Here is a 17,674-nt window from a genome sequence, read left to right as displayed (position 1 = left end):
CTAAACATGCAAAAAATATAGAGGTTACTACCTCATTAAAACAATATAAATCACTAGCTGATGACATGTGAACAACTGTGGATGAGAATATCTTCCTCACATCAAGGAAAATGTTGTCTAGTAAGAAAGCAAGCATGTCTAAGAAACATTAATCAATAACTTATACTATAGCTAACCTATTCTATAACCTCTAGCTATATTTCTAGAAACTGAAGAAACTGTACATATATGAAAATCAATAAACTCTGGAATTCCAAAAGCCAAAGGGTGAAATCTCAACAGGGGCTTTGAGCCAAAAGGGCCCAACTCCCACTGTGTAATAAACAGCAGGCCAGAGAGGTGTCCTGATTCACCTGCAAACATGGACAGCAGCAACTCCCTGCTGTGTACAAAACATGCACATGCAATATATAGAGAGTATATACAAATGTTGCTTAACGACTAATCAGTGAGTTATTGGTTATTGTTCCCCCAACATAAAAAAATAAAAGCTTGGCATTTAACTGGGTCTCACGGTGTTATCTAATAGACAACCCAAACACAGTTGTCTGCAGAACTGTGGTTCTACGTTGAAAAGTTTTTTGAAAAGTGCAGCCTGAACAGCGCTGCACGGAAGAACACGATCGCATACTTTTGCCAAAACCTCTTGCGATTTGAGATGTGTCATGGTGGAAATCACAGATGCTGAAAAATTCAGCCCTGGTCAGCAGGCTCTCAGACCTGCTACAAAGTGCAAAGATCCCCTTTATATAACAATATGAAATTCCACTGAGGCCGCTGGAACGCCCGGCCCTCAGATGGTGTTCAAGCACCTGTTGCATGCTAGAGGATAGTTGGAGTCTAGACCAAGCCCTGTGGAGCTCCTGCACCTGCGCTCCCACTGCTTTTGTTTGCATCTCATACTTCTCTCCAATTGAAGAGGTAGGTTTTTGTTCTCTTGCACAATGAGCTCTCTTACCTTTGTCCGAGTAGAACGAAGCCATCACATCCAACCGCGTATAGGGGACGGTTAGAGTCGTCTTGGGTTTTTCACTGCCAAACTCTCTTTTCTGGATCTGCCTCTTCTCTGTCACTCTTTTATTTTCTCTCTCCCTTTCTCCCTCTCCCACCAACACGTCATGCTTTGCAGCTCCTCAGAATGAGCGTATCTCCCCTCCTTCTCAGGTTAATGTTGCCCTTCCCACTGCGTGAGGGTGTGTGTCAGAGTGTGCGAGTCAATGAGTAAGTGAGAGTGTGAGGTTAGAGCAGGCCAACACAGCCGCATGCGGCCGTATTTCAGACATGCGTCTGTCTGCACTGGATCTGTACTGATCCCAGCAGAGCCTGGATGTCTGAGAATATGGAGAAAGCACAAAGAGCTGGTAACCCAAGGAGACTAAAGTGTAGGAAGCTGAAGTGTGTGGGCATGAAAGAAACATGAAAGACATGAAACTATTACACTGGTACTCCTCCAATTCCTGTCTGGTAAAGCAACTGTTTGATATTCAACAGAAAATAAAAGCGACAGAAAGAGAGAGAGAGAGCTGTTGCCCTGTTAAAAAGGTTTTACTGCAGTACCGTACTGTACTGTACTGTATGTAGGTAAAATGGGTGTAGTATACCTGCAGGTTGAACCAAAGTTCAGTAAATGATTAACAAGCACATCCACCGTGCAGTATCTCAAAAAAGGAGGCTTCCACTGAAAAGGAAACAATCTGGGGATTCATTTTGGCTTCTCGGATAAGAAGCAAATTTGTCTGAACAGAAATATGACCACAGATATGAAGGTACAATAGACATGTAATTCTGACTGAGGTTTAAATGTGTCGGTTCTTTTTGATCCTCTGTGACCCTTTTTTGGCTCAAAAGACGTCCAAATTCTCCATGCTTCTTTGGGCGGCTTTGTGCTGAGTCATGTTATCACAAACAATCATCAGCCAACTGAGAGAGCAGGACCGTGCAATTCTGCAGACACCAGACTGGATGACAAAAGCTGGGTTTTAGAATTAAGCTCTCCAAGACATACATACATAAACCAGGAGAGCCCAGAAACCGCCTGCCCCACCTTCACAGGTCTTTATTTTATTTTTTTTTAACCCACTATGTCTTGTGATGTTCCAATTCCAGCATTCCCAGTCCTTGACCTCTGAAGTTTGAGGAATCCTAGACACATATGGGATTACCAGTAGGCAGGATAGGGAATAAATATAGAAGATTATTGACCCATCCACCCAAGTAGTGTAAACACACACAAAGACAGCTCCTCCCTTTCAGATGACCTGACATTTACTTTAGATGTCACAGATAACTGACCAGTGCTGGTAAAACAAAACCCATTGCACCAAATGATACTTGACACTAGGGTTGTCAAAAATAGATTCTCAGAGATTTATCAATACTAAAACTCAGTATCAATTTTGATACGAATTAGCACTGGTATCGATACTTAAACCGTCACTGCTTACCAGTTTTGCATCTGATGGTTTGTAGAAATCTCCAGCAATTTTTAAACAGGCATTGCAGTGGACAGCCCCTCCCTCAGCTACCAGGAGGGCAGTGTTTACATGAGAGACAATTTAAAGATATTAAAAAGTTCTTGTTTTTTTCTCCATGAGTAGTATCGACAAAAGTATCGAGTACCAGAATCGAGTTTGAAATTTCAGTATCTTGACAAGCATACTGGACACATATCTTCAGACAAAGTAACGAGGAGATGAGGATTAAAAATACAGCTTTGTAGAGGAGCAGCAGACATCTCGCAATAAAGAGTTCCAACACACACAATTTGTGACTGGATTATGTCTCTACCAGCACACTACACACATTTATATGAACAGTGCTCATATCTATATTCTATGATACTAGACAACAGAACACTGGCCTTTCATCTACAAACCAGATTCCAAAAAAGTTGGGACACTATACAAATCATGAATAAAAACTGAATGCACTGAGGTGCCAACTTGTAATATTTTATTCAAAATAGAACATAAATCACGGAACAAAAGTTTAAACTGAGAAAATGTATCATTTTAAGGGAAAAATATGTTGATTCAGAATTGCATGGTGTCAACAAATCCCCAAAAATTTGGGACAAGGCCATTTTCACCACTGTGTGGCATCTCCCCTTCTTCTTACAACACAACAGACATCTGGGGTTTAGAAATAGGAATAGAAATACAGGCCACTAACTGTTCAATCGTCTTGGGCCTTCTTTGTCACCCCTTCCTCTTTATGATGCGCCAAATGTTCTCTATAGGTGAAAGATCTGGACTTCAGACTGGCCATTTCAGTACCCGGATCCTTCTCCTACGCAGCCATGATGTTGTGATTGATGCAGAATGTGGTCTGGCATTATCTTGTTGAAAAATGCAGGGTCTTCCCTGAAAGAGATGACGTCTGGATGGGAGCATAAGTTGTTCTAGAACCTGAATATATTTTTCTGCATTGATGGTGCCTTTCCAGACATGCAAGCTGCTTCTGAACTGAGCGTTGATAACAACTTGGGTTGTCCTTGTCCTCTTTGGTCCGGATGACATGGCGTCCCAGATTTCCAAAAAGAACTTTGAATCATGACTTTGAATGATTCCTGGCCCAGTGAAAACGCCTGAGCTTGTAGATCTTGCTTAGAAATGGCTTCTTCTTTGCACTGTAGAGTTTCAGCTGGCAACGGCGGATGGCACGGTGGATTGTGTTCACTGACAATGGTTTCTGGAAGTATTCCTGATCCCATTCTGTGATTTCCTTTACAGTAGCATTCCTGGTTGTGGTGCAGTGTCATTTAAGGGCCCAGAGATCACGGGCATTCAGTGTGGTTTTACGGCCTTGACCCTTGCACACAGAGATTGTTCCAGATTCTCTGAATCTTCGGATTATGTTATGCACAGTTGATGATGATAGATGCAAAGTCTTTACAATTTTTTGCTGGGTAACACCTTTCTGATATCGCTCCACTATCTTTCTGTGCAACATTGTGGGAATTGGTGATCCTCTACCCATCTTGGCTTCTGAGAGACACTGCCACTCTGAGAAGCTCTTTTTATACCCAATCATGTTGCCAATTGATCTAATTAGGGTGGTAGTAGCCTAGTGGGTAACACACTCCCCTATGAACCAGAAGACCCGGGTTCAAACCCCACTTACTACCATTGTGTCCCTGAGCAAGACACTTAACCCTAAATTGCTCCTGGGAGACTGTCCCTGATTGTAAGTAATCACTTACTGATTGTAAGTCGCTCTGGATAAGGGCGTCTGATAAATACCGTAAATGTAAATGTAAATTAGTGTTAATTGGTCTTCCAGCTCTTCAATATGCTCAAATTTACTTATTGCTACTTGTCCCAACTTTTTTGGGATTTGTTGACACCGTGAAATTTTGAATCAACATATTTTTCCTTTAAAATTTTACATTTACTCAGATTAAATGTTTCATCTGTCATCTACATTCTATTACAAATAAAATATTGACATTTGCCATCTCCACATCATTACATTCAGTTTTTATTCACAATTTGTTTAGTGTCCCAACTTTTTTGGAATCCGGTTTGTAGAATGAAGAGATTCCACCAAACCTCCAGAATTCCACCGTTTCCTGGAATGTCCTTCTCTGCTCTTCCTTCCTGCCTTTGTTTTCATGTTTTTCTTATCTGTGTGTGTCTCGAACACACACAAACATGCTCTCACATGCTGTCACACATATATAGCTCTCACACACAAAGCATACAGTAATATTTACACGCAAGTCTCTCCATATCCTATAGGGGGCATACAGGTTTCATGTAAGATAAGAAATTATGTTGGAAGGATAGAATTGTTTTTATAACCTTCCCAAAAACAATTGAGGTTCTGGCCAGTGTATTCCAATCTCCCAAGTGCAATGTGCAATAGTCATCATGGGCCACATGACCCACACACTGACCTGTCTGTCCAGGCATGCAACTCTCACACCACTGTGTTTGACTGGATGGTCAGACTGAGTGGGGGCACAAGTACACTGGAAAAACACCATCCCAATGTCAAAACATAAACACACACACATAAAGGATAACCCAGTTCTCACTCTTCTGTTAGAAAAAGATCATTAATCACGCACAAAAAGTTTCACAATTGACAAAATTAAGAGAAAACAGGGCCTGGTGTGCCCCAGATTCTGTGCAGATATTTCTCTCAGTGTTCCAAATTTGCATCATCAGACACGACACTCTAAAACTGTACAATATAAATTTGAAGTATACCATAGAACAGTGCATCTACAAAATATTCACAGTGTATCACTTTTTCCACATTTTGGTATGTTACGGCCTTATTCCAAAATGGTCTAAATTCTTTTTCCCCTCAGAATTCTTCACACAACACCCCAAAATGACAAAAACATTTACTTGAGGTTTTGGCAAAAGTATAAAAAACTTAACCAAAAAAAATGAAAGTGAAGTGACTGTCATTGTGAAACACAGCAGCACAGCACACAGTGATACAACAAAATGTGTCCTCTGCTTTTAACCCTTAGTGAGCAGTGGGCAGCCATGACAATCACAAATATCTGCTGCTTTGAAGGTCCCAATGAGCACAGTGGCCTCCATCATCCGTAAGTTCAAAACCACTAGCACTCTTCCTAGAGCTTCCTAGTGGCCGGCCACCTAAACTGAGCAATCAGGGGAGTAGGGCCTTGGTAAGGGAGGTGAGCTGCAGAGCCACCTGAAGGACTCTAAGACCAAGAGTTCAATCTTTCTCTGATGAAAGATTGAACTCTTTGATATGAATTCCAGGCATCACGTTTGTAGGAAACCAGGCCAATACCATCCGTACAGTGAAGCATGATGGTGGCAGCATCATGCTATGGGGATGTTTTTCAGCTGCAGGAACTGGGAGACCATTCATGAAAGGTGGGAAAAATAAATGCAATACAAAGATACATCCTGGATGAAAACCTGCTCCAGAGCACTCTTGAACTCAGACTGGGGCAATGGTTCATTGAGCACACAGCCAAGATATCAAAGGAGTGGCTTCAGGACAACTCTGTTAATGTCCTTGAGTGGCCCAGCCAGAGCCCAGACTTGAAATGGCTGTGCTCCAATGCTTCCTATCCAACCTGATGGAACTTGAGAGGTGCTGCAAAGAGAACAGGCCAAGGATAGATGTGCAAAAGCTTGTGGTATCATATTTGAAAAGATTTGAGGCTGGTGCATTGACTGGGAAAAGGCACTGAGAAAGGGCTGTGAATACTTGTATACATTTCTTTTTTCTTTTTTTTTGGCCAAATTTGCAAAAACCTCAAGTAAACTTGTGTAAATTTGTGTAGATGTTTGATTAATAAAATGCATTTAATCCATTTTGGAATGAGGCTGTAACAAAAAGTGGAAAATGTGATGCAATGTGGACACTTTCCGGATGCACTGTCCAACCAAAATTAATGTCAGAGATTAAAGTCAGAAATTTAGTTTAAATGTGCAAAACAAATCCTATTTATCACCAGAAAGTTTTCCACATATATTTGCAGTCTCCAAGTACAACAAGTATTGATAATGGATGATGACAAGTTCACATCTAGTCCAAGAGGGAGCAGAGGAATAAGAAATCACATGGTCATCATGGAATTTGCTGTTCCATGCTGACTATACCCTTCTAACAAGACAATGTTAGAACACTTTATATTGTCAAGGTAGCTTGACTTCTTCACTGTCTAAGGTGGGAGTGAGGTTTCCTTTGATGCTACTGTAATCACTTCCTAATGTATGGTATTATGAGACACAACAAGCTGCTTAGCAATCTAAGTGAAAGCTGTAACAAAGCTGTTAAATTTATAATGTTTTACCTACAATTCATTTCAATATATTGTGTTTCAATATACTCTGTGACACAGGTATGTGTCATATTTCCCAATGTATGTGTGGGTTTTCTCTGGGTGCTTTGGGTTCCTCTTACTGTTGAAGTCATGAGATAGGATGGATGGTATTAATGTTTCCTTGTGAAGTTTCTCACACGCTGGCTGGTGGGACAGAACACAGCACAGTGAGAAAAGTTATAATAGCCACACTGTGGTTAAACACTTTATCCAAAGCCAAGACTTGTCAAAAGGTCAGGGGAGCAATGAAGAAACACCATGCCAAAAGTCATTCTGTCAATTGGTTTCCCCTCTTCACCCATATGGTCGCCTTTAAAAAAAAATTATATGAACATGTATTCATTTCAATCATAGTGCAATATAACCACAATTGCACATGCAAGGTAGATAGCATGTGTTTATTTAAAGGGGAGCAGTACCCTTGAACGCATGTTTAAGATGGCAAGATGGCTAGGCAAAACACTGATTTATGTGCTAACACTAACAGCTTCACAACTAAGATTTACACTTTTAATATCACTGATATTCAGGCATTCACAAATGTTTCCAATTGAATGGTGTAGAATTGTATTATTGTGACTTGTTTCCTTGCAAATGAGCATAAGCCTGTATGTAAATTGTTAATGCAATCTGGTGATTGTGTTAATTTGTTCTGCACCAAAACATGTACTTGACATGACTGCAACTGACAGGAAAAGGGTAACTTTCGTTTATTTGGAACCTCAGAGGAAGGCAAACACTGATTGATCCATGGTAAGTTTCTCTTCATATGCTGGAGTAAAATTCAGAGACAACCTGAAACCTTCAACCCAATGTTTTGTGATTCCTGATTATATCATGTTAAATCTATACACAGTTATACATTTTTACTGTAGAGCTGGCTACACCCATGTTTTTTCCGTTTGAAATTATGGTCTTTTTCCCCCTTTCTTAGCAAATCTGGACCTCACACTTAAAGGCTATTTCAGGAATACAGCAGACAGGAAAATGCAGACAGGAGGCCTGACAATGTAGGCGGCGTGCCCAAGCCATTCAAGGCCAGGGGATTCCCTTCTGCACTCATGACTATGTCCTCCCAGTGAGTAAGACTGCATGAGGTAACACACGTCTGTGAAAGTGGGACCAAGTAATCAAAACAACTTAACTGGCTTCAAAATAGCTCTATGGCTCCTATAATGGCTTCCTTCCTAATCAGATGCTGACTGTTGAAAAAAGAACCACATCCTCTCTTTACTACTTGAGTTTACTGAGCCAGCATGATTGTCCCATTTTGGAGGCTAAAAACATTTTACTTTACTTTACTTTATTTAGCAGACGCTTTTATCCAAAGCGACTTACAAGAGGAAGACACCAGCAATTCTCATTCGATTTGTATAGATTTTGAGTTTACAAAACTAAGAGCCCTGATAAGGCCTAACTTGTCAGAAAAGAGCATGCTCGGGAGATTGTTAAGAGCTAGACGAAGAAAAAATGTATATATATATATATATTTGTATTGTTTTGTGCAATGTGTACGCATGTGCGTGTGTAAGTGTTAGATTTGTCTGAAAGCATATAATGTTTGCAAACGCATCAAATAAAGAGCCTGGCCTGAAGAAAATTACTTGTGGTATTAGGTAAACTAGTGATGTTAAACTGTCCCTCGAGTGCCTGTATTTGTGTGTGTTATTGGTCATCCACTCAAAGTTAATTTCCCCTGAATAAAAATCCTGCATCAGAGCGTGAGTAGAGATATCCATCACCAAGTGTGCATTACTGAAATTGATCAGTGGTAGAGAGAGTGCGGGTGTGAGTACCATATCAGTTCTATGGGCCAACCATATGTCCTTGTTCCCAGATCATGACCCTGCAAATTGGCCAGACTCGCACCTCTAGGTTGACTGACCTCAAAACCTGAAAGAGAGACACTAAAATCTGGCAGCCCATTGAGACATTATCAATTAGCATATAATGTTAGGTATTAGATAATGCTTTCTCAATGGCTTAGTGAGGGGCTTTTGAGTCTGTGCTTCACTGTGAATGATACATGAAAACAGACATGTCAAAATCAAGTTACTGAAAGTGAAATATTACTATCACTACATGAGACTTTTAGTGTTTCTAAATCTCCAGTATCTCTGTCAAAGGTCAGCATCATTGTTGCCATGTCTACCATCAACACAACCACCAGTATCAGTGTCGAAATAAAAATCTTCTCCAAAACATCACCAGACCAAAGTGTGTAGCTACTATTCACCACATTTTGATAATAGTAACTAACATACCACCTAAACAATTTCTGTAGGTCATTATTTTATCTGTGCTGATTTGAGAATGTAGATATGGGATAGTAAAAGCACCTGCCATTTGACATATTTGTGGAGATGAAGTGCCTCTTTGCCTAAGGACTTTTGCATAGGAAATGTGAGGTAACACGGCTTCGGTTTTAGGCTGGAAATGCTGCAGAGGATAACCAAAGCAAGAGTGGAAGTAGGATGATGAGAGACTAACGGTAAGAATGGAGACGGCCTGGAGATGGTAAAAATCACTGTGAAGTGCTTCTGAATGTCATTAATGAGAAGGTACTGCAACAGCAGAATTGCAGGTGACTTAAAAATTCTAATTTTAACTGAACTATCAGTGTACGTTGAACACAAGCCAGCATCTTGACAGACAGTGCTCATAACTTTTATATTGTTCACCATATTAATAAGATGTAATATGAACTGCACTTGAAAGTCCATTCCGTCCATTAACTTCAATGTCTTGCCTATTTAAAATAAAAAATAACTAAATTCTAAATGCAATATTGCATGCATTCAGTTAACATTTTACCAGGTAATATATTTGTTCATAGTAAATAATTCATATTACATTTGCTAAACAGTATGGTGTGTTTGAAATAACCACGCCCATTCCAGCATGAAATTTCCCGAATTTAGCAAAGCGCCAGCGTCCAGCTGAGTCTGCAGCTATTTACTTTCCTGCATTCTTTAAAACCCATTCAAAACGCATCTAGTCACGCAAACACAGCACCACGGCAAACTCAGGACAGCCTGCCAAGGCATCTGCTGCAGTCTCACAAACAATGCCACCGGCCGGACACCCCTCCCTCCAACCCCCTTCAAAGCCATAGACAAAAAACTGCTTTCCTGCAACCGTTTCAAAAACAAGAACATCTGAGCAGGCTGAATGTTTCAATGCAGAACATGCAGAATACATCAGACTCTCTATCACTTCAACATCTAACAACTGTCAATCATAAGAGTATCCCAAAGTCATCCAGAGAACAGATGCAAAGAGACAATGAAACTCAAAGTTAGAGGTGGCAAAAGAGTAAGAAAGTACCTTTCAGAGATGTGATCTCCTGCTGTATAGACCTGGAGTTCATGACTGTGCAGCTCCTAGATTCTTAGAAGTCTTAGGTTTCACAGGAAGGGATGTTGATAGGTTGCTGATTGGCTTGCATGCAAACATCAAAATCCCCCACCGTCCCGAACTCCCTCTTCCCTGTGTCGTGACCTTGATGTTGCTGAGCTGAAGAGATGCTGTATTTTGGTCCCTCTTAACTCCAATCTCTCTCTTCCTCATTCACCTACGCTCAGAGACGCACAGGCATGCTCCCTCACACTCCCTCACTATACAGGATTCAGCTCGAAGCCCCTCCCTTCCTCCGTTCTCCACCCAGCATAGGCTTTTCACACTGTGCCGAGCCATCAGCAAATCACACCGGGTCACAGGAATGACATTCTTAAGGAATCAGCCAATCACCACGCTGGCTCACCAAAAACATCTCCAAATGACCAGCAAATGATAGAAAACAGACTCATAAGAACACTAAGAGGTAAACATGTTCTTTGTATAGCACAAATTGTTACTATAACAGTAGATACTGGAACAATTGATGATGGGAACAATTATTACTATATGATTGGAGAGCTGACTGTGGCTGCTTCAAAACTCAGGGAAAATAGAAAAGCATCTCTGAAGTGTCCCCTGGGCTGTTTTTATAGATACGCGCAACCCCCCTGACCATACAGAAGTCAAATACACATTCTTCACATTTTTCAAAGCAAAAATGTCCAACAAAAACAAGAGGACTGCTGAGATGGGCCGGGACCTTGAGTTCAAAGACCTAACATTGGTGTTATGATAGCAATGACAAAAAAAATTATTAAATATTGCACACTATTTTTTGACACACAAACGTTACTTTTTGAATGGGTACCCTCATGTCAGTCATTTAGCTTGCATGCAAACAATAAGGTCACAGACAGCCTTTCCGTAGCAGACAATGGATGTAAGTGGCAGAAAGTCACCAGGGGAGGAAGAGACGGTCCAGCCATATGCCAGCAGTTAGACCAAGCAGCCTGGCGGCCCTCCAAGGCTTTAGGTGTGTATCTAGGTGTGACCAAGGCCTCTGGCCCTGTCTGCTTCCTCCCTGCAGAGCATTTTTATCCCAGCATTCCTCCATGCACACAAAAGCCACACACTGGCTTTGAGCAGGAACTGTTTGTCTTGGCCACCTTTTGGGTATGTGTTTGAACTTTCCATATTTTGCCACTTTATCAATGCCACAGCTTGGATAAAGGGGAGTCACACGGCATAAAGGCTATATAAGCCTAGAGAGCTGCCACATGCTGATTCTACCACAGGTCTAGAAGCAGCATGGCACTCTCACCTTAAGCCGGTAGGAAGAACATGTGAGGAGTAAAAATGGGCTGTTTACAGACACTGCCGTAATGCAATGGAGAAATTAATTTATAGCACTTTGCGCACAACTGCATAAGTTACTGTTAGAATTTCATTTCACAGTCAGATAATGAGTTTATGAATGGGGTGGTGCACTGATAAGAAAAAAAATAACATGGCAAACACTTATTCTTTAGCATGAGGCAGTGTGGACATTGCCATTGATATATCTACCACTTAAAAAAATTACAATTTTACAATGACGCAGGCAAAAAAATATTTTCACAAAATAAAGGGTTAGGCATAATAAGGAAATATCATATAGACCATTAAATGGTCTCAAATGCCTTGTATTTTCCCTTATGTTTTAACTACTTTAGCAAGGTCCAAGATACAAACTCAAGAAGACCTCAAATGTCCCAATCTAACTATAAGAACTTCGACATTAAGATATAAGTTACACCCAGTAAACAGCTCATTATGATTGGTCACATGTAGCAGCTCTATGTTGACTACATTACTTGGACTCACATATGTGGCCTTATTTGCAATTCTTTATTCCTGGAACTGTTCTGCATGCCAGCGAGCCGTAATTGTCCCTCAGTACAGACTATAAAATTAATTTATTCCAAGAAAACGGAAATAAATCACCACCATTTGTTCCATTTCCCTGTTCACAAATCAGTCGAACACAATAAGGCTCATTCTTCCACTTTAAAATGAATTCACAGACGCTTTCTTCCACGACATGCAGTAGAAAAAGCTTCCTGCTATTCACAAGCTACTATAGGTGTTTGCCATTACTCAGTCTATATATATATATATATATATATATATATATGGACTCTCTTGTGGGAATTAAGTGCAGATATTTATGAGCTGCTTGTGTTCACAGAACTCAGCCAGACATGTTAACACCTCAAAAAGGAATCCCCCTAAAGTAAACCCCTTCTGTATGCATTACATGGGTTTTTCATCTCCCCTTATATATATCTTTATTTCTGACCCATGTGAATCAAATTTAATTTTTGAAAAATGTGAAGTATCATTTACAAAAGCTAGTTAATGTATTTGTGTTGTCAAATTGCAATATCAGTTTAAGGGCGGTGGCTCAGGCCGCTTACCAGCTCCGGTCAACAGCCACACAGTGGACATGCATGGGGAAAAAACATTCCATCTCCCTGAGGTCACCCAACCACATAAATCTCCAGTGAAATGTGCCAGCTTAGAGCAGAGGAGAGCGGGCTGTCCGCCCAGCCTGACACACTGCTGAGGCAAGGGATTTAAGCACCACGGTGAGCATCTGCACACGGGATACTGACGGAAGAGAAACCCCTGCAGCACCATGTGGTCAGAATAACAAACTAGGTTCTCCATTTCCATTTCTAGTAGTTTAAGGTTGTAATTAGATGACGTAATGTTTATGACAAGCTACTGTCTGTGTGTTTGGTGTAAGTAACTTGGAGGACCTCACATGGTGTGTGCATAGGAATATAATCCTCTGCTGGTGTGTGCTAATAGGGCTGGGCATGCTTGCCACACAATTTGCTTCTTTCTCCCGCTGACATATAAAGTACAAGACATCTATCACATAGGCTTTATGTAATACAATAATTTCCCCATAACACCTAAAGCACTAAAACATTTGTGTGAAGAGACGAGACTTTTTTTCCCCCAAATACTCCTCAGTGGGATGCAGGATTAGTGAAGCTGTGCTTTTTCCCATGTTGATAGTTTCAGTCCTGGCAGTGACTCAGAGTCTGTTCTTACCCAGAGGGCTGTGCAGCCGGCAATTTACCCTCTGTTCTTGTTTAGGAATGCTGGGAACTGCATCGAGGGGGGCTTGGGGGTGATCATCAGCTTGCAGGTTTCCTTTTAGCATTTCCTTGCACCCCCAACCCACGCATGTTGACAACAGAGGGGTCCATTAAGATGAATTATACTCCCCGCAAAATGAACAAGGAAGACAGATGTCATGACACCGGTGTGTCTTTTATAATTCCAGAAATGTCAGACTGATTCAAAACAAAAGGCTTCTCTGCCAAGAAAGCTGTTGTTGTATAGGCTGTGGTCCACTAGAGGCTGAGCTTACACTGCAGAAAAGATCTGTACACCGCTGATAAGTGCAAAACACTTAAAATGCACTTGAATTTGAAGCATTAGGACATCGTATTTTCTGAAATCAAGGTACAGGTCAATCTGGATTTTAACAGGTCAAGCTACATTGACCTGGACCTTTAAATTAACTTGACTTGGACCCCTTATCTGATAGCAGCTTCACAGTTCTTGCATCCCCCCAAACTGATGTTTGGACATGAACTGCCTCCCACCCTCAGAGATCTTTTGCTTGAGGATGTTCAAAAGATTCTGAATAGGATCAAGGTACACTATGAGTTTCTCTCCTTTTATATGACATGCCACCCAGTAGAGGTTGGTCTGAAAGGTTTTTGGCGCCCGCTCCATGGCCAGAGCCTTAAGCATTTTAAGCATTGAGGGAGAGCGGAAGAGAAGAGCCATCTGCAGTACCACTGAAGATGGCTGTGGCACCAGAGAGGAGATCCGTGGAGTTGTGGTAGCTAGTTAGCCATCTTGACACAAGCTAGGGTCTGATCAACCTTGGCTGGGTGACCTGAATGAGGGAGTATGATGCTGAAAGACCCGAAACTCCAAATTGTCCCAGGAACATCACTGATGATGTGTCGTGTTGCATCAGCAGATATGTTTACATAGTGAGGTGAAACCATATTTCAAGCAATTTTTGGAAATGTCCAAATGTAATGGCACATTGGCACATTGTCCCAGGTTTTCTTTGGTTCATTAAAAAATCATGTTTGTTCATAATGTCATGCTTCTGTGCCTCGTGTCTCACTCTGCTTGGTACAACACCAAATCCTTCCAAAAATTCCCATTTCCAAGAATTGCTTGAAATATGGTTTTACATCTGTTAAATTACATAAGGCCTCATTATGTAAATACATCTGCTGATGCAACATGACACATCATCAGTGATGTTCCTGGGATAGTGGTGGCCTAGCGGTTAAGGAAGCGGCCCCGTAATCAGAAGGTTGCCTTCTGATACATTTTTAACTGTTGGCACTTTCCTCCAACTATAGGTAAATTATGACTTTTGTAAACTCATACAAGAGCTAAAATGTCAAACAGAAAACATTTAGCTTATTATTTCTACCTTTTGTCTAATTATCTATTTCTTTCCTCTCTGTTTATGTATTATGTCTAATAAATAACAAAAAAAATAATGCAATTATATTTAAAATAAACACCACAGGAGGTTAATGGAAAACAGTACTCCTTTGACCAATGACATGTGACAATGTGACATGATCTCATTCACAGGAAACCAATAAATCAATTCATGAGAAGAAAAGTATTTTTAGAATTTTTTCTAAATTTTCCCACTCCAAAAGAGTAGAAAGTTGAAATTCCCATAACTGTTGATGTCTATGAGACTCATAAGGCAGTTCAATTTAATGAGGACCATGCAAATTTGGCAGCTCCAATAAAAGTGGAATCTCAGGCCTGATTGGAATCATTACGGGTGTAAGATTATGAATAATAGATGTTACTCTGAGTCATATACATGTTTAAAAAGCCTTCCAGAATCAATATGCGCTGAACAAGCAGATTTTATTTCCAGTGGGGGAGGCTCGGAATGCCCTTAAGTAGTGTAAAGTATAGGCCAACACGAGGAAGGAACTGCCACTGCTCTCTCCCTGGGGACGTGTGTGAGAGTAAAGACAGTGCCGTACCCAGATTACTGCAGCAAAACAGGCGAATCGTCCAACCCAACAACATGAAAAATCCCTTGGAAGACACCTTACACATGTTTGATAGTCTAAACACAGGTATACAACCAGATATAATGTTGGTTAATACCAATAGTGCAAACCCTCCATCTGTCGCTTCCTACAAACACGTGTGTCATGTTATAAAGATGGGGTGAAGATGGCAGCTTGTTAGAAAAAAAATGTCTACTAAATAAATAAATAAAGGGGGCAGTGGTGGCCTAGCGGTTAAGGAAGCGGCCCCATTATCAGAAGGTTGCCGTCCCCACACACTGCTCCCCGGAGGCCTGTCATGGCTGCCAACTGCTCACTAAGGGTGATGATTAAAAGCAGAAGACACGTTTCATTGTGTGCACCATGTTCTGTGCTGCAGCGTATCACAACGACAATTGCTTCACTTTCACTTCATTTTGTACTTTCACATTCATAGTCATGGAAAGAACAAAGGCAGGTTTCAGATATTGCATAAAATCACAGCAATATAATGAATTTAAACAAAGTTTACATTTTGTTCTTCAGAATGAAGTCATTGGCCTTTGTTGCCAATTAATGTCTCTTAATTAATCACATGGGCTTTCAATTATATCAACTTTGTCATGGGCACCTGAAGAGTAGGGCTGCAACTAATGGCTAGTCGTCAACTATAACTAATTAGTCATAAATAAGTTAGGTTATAAATAGCATAATTATAAAATGGCTCCTATTAAGACAACAGATTTTAGGTTATTTAAATTATGTGGCAAATAATAAACAGAAGAAAGACTACCGTAAGTCATTGAAGCGGGCTCTCAAACCAAGCTGGAGAAGAGAATGATTTTGGCAGTGATTTCTAGTTGATTGTAGTGATTTAATCATATCATCTTACCACGACAGCACAAGGAAAAAAAGCAACCTGTCATTTTTGAAGAGGCAGAGAAGCGAACCTCAAAAGCAGAGTACACGGTGTCTGTTTTAATAAGAACGTTAGGATTTATAGTCAATGATCATAGAATAGTAATTTACTATATCACACATGAAACAAACTGATAACCCACCCCAGTCTGTCAAAACATTTTAATGTATTACGGCTTGCAGTAAACAGGTTCTAGTGTATTAAAAAACACAGAACAGTTAGATGTGGTTTTACTGTGCTGACTTCAATGTGATTAATGTTATAGAATTCACATACAGACAGGTTTAGCGTTTCAGACTCTTCTGTTCTGGTCCAGTGTTTTGTTAGACCGCATCTCCATGTTCTTTATGGGGTTTATCTCTTCCTTTTTGAGGTCCTGCTCAGTATGCCAGTAGCCGAACAGAAGGGTAACCAAGAAGCTACATTACTGCGGTGCCTGACAGAAATAACGTTTTGTACCTGTATTCCCTGTTTTACCCAGCACAATGGAAAGTGTTTTTGACCTGATTTGACCTGATACCTCAAAAGGAGACGCACCAGTGAAAACCCACTCGTTAATTGTGGAGCACATGGAGTGCCAAATCTGTACACTAATAAAGAGCAACAGCTTGTTCTAACAGTTGGTCTCCTGAAAGAACACTTGGATAAACACACTGATGCAGATACGATCGTAAATACCTCGGCTTTGAAGACAATCTGTATAGTCTTATAGTAACTACACTGACACGCACAGTGCCATTAACCAGATACCATAAGCAAATGCTGAAACTTCATTTTAACAGCACCAGAAATAAATAGATTGGGACTTTACTTAATACAGATTTGTAGCAATAAGAGGGCTTGGTGTGTTTGAGTTATTACAGAAAACAGATCCTAATCTTTTTTTTTTTTTTGATTGCTTTCAAACAGGGCATTGTCTGGTGCTGAGGACCATGATCCCCCTTTCCTCCTGTTTCAACTTCAAAATCTCTCAACCCAAAGGAAGCCCCAAATTAGCTGGGCTCTTAGGACTCTGCTAAAGAAACAAACATCATTTCCATGAGAGGAAGTGTGAACTTCTGGACAAACTAGAAATATCATAACCAATAACCAATCTTTAATGTGAACAGCACCATAAATCACAACTGAAAATGAAGTCAGGGTATGGTGATTTTGACTCAATTCAGCAGAAGAATAATTAACTTATATATAACGTATAATTTCACCTTGACCAATGTTTCTTCATGCATGAACCTTTGCTTTCTATCATTAGTCACAACTGAGAGTCAATAGCCTCATTGCTTCCAAATAATATTTAAGCATTAAATTATAGAATTTTCTCCACTTCCATTTGAGTATTTGAGGGTTGATGAATGGACATTTTATACACCTCTGTAAGGCTTGACTGCACCTGTGCCCAATCAGGACGGTGTTTTAAAAGGCACTGTGGAGCAGCCGGCCGGGGCTCTGACAATAAGGCAATAGTGACTTATTAATCATTAACTAACT

The 17,674-nt window shown here is 40.5% G+C and overlaps 1 long non-coding RNA gene across 1 annotated transcript; it reads left to right on the top strand.

Annotated features, from left to right (window-relative positions):
- Window positions 1-12,737: 12,737 nt before the first annotated feature.
- LOC114790041 (uncharacterized) lies at window positions 12,738-17,396 on the top strand. Its single transcript, XR_003749754.1, has 2 exons — window positions 12,738-12,859; window positions 17,096-17,396. It is a non-coding gene; the product is annotated as an uncharacterized LOC114790041 (long non-coding RNA).
- The last annotated feature ends 278 nt before the right edge of the window (window positions 17,397-17,674 follow it).

The sequence above is a fragment of the Denticeps clupeoides genome, chromosome 5 (assembly GCF_900700375.1).
Source record: "Denticeps clupeoides chromosome 5, fDenClu1.1, whole genome shotgun sequence".
Classification (NCBI taxonomy): Eukaryota; Metazoa; Chordata; class Actinopteri; order Clupeiformes; family Denticipitidae; genus Denticeps; species Denticeps clupeoides.
Note: the sequence above shows the minus strand (reverse complement) of the source record. Positions and strands in the feature narration are given on the sequence as shown.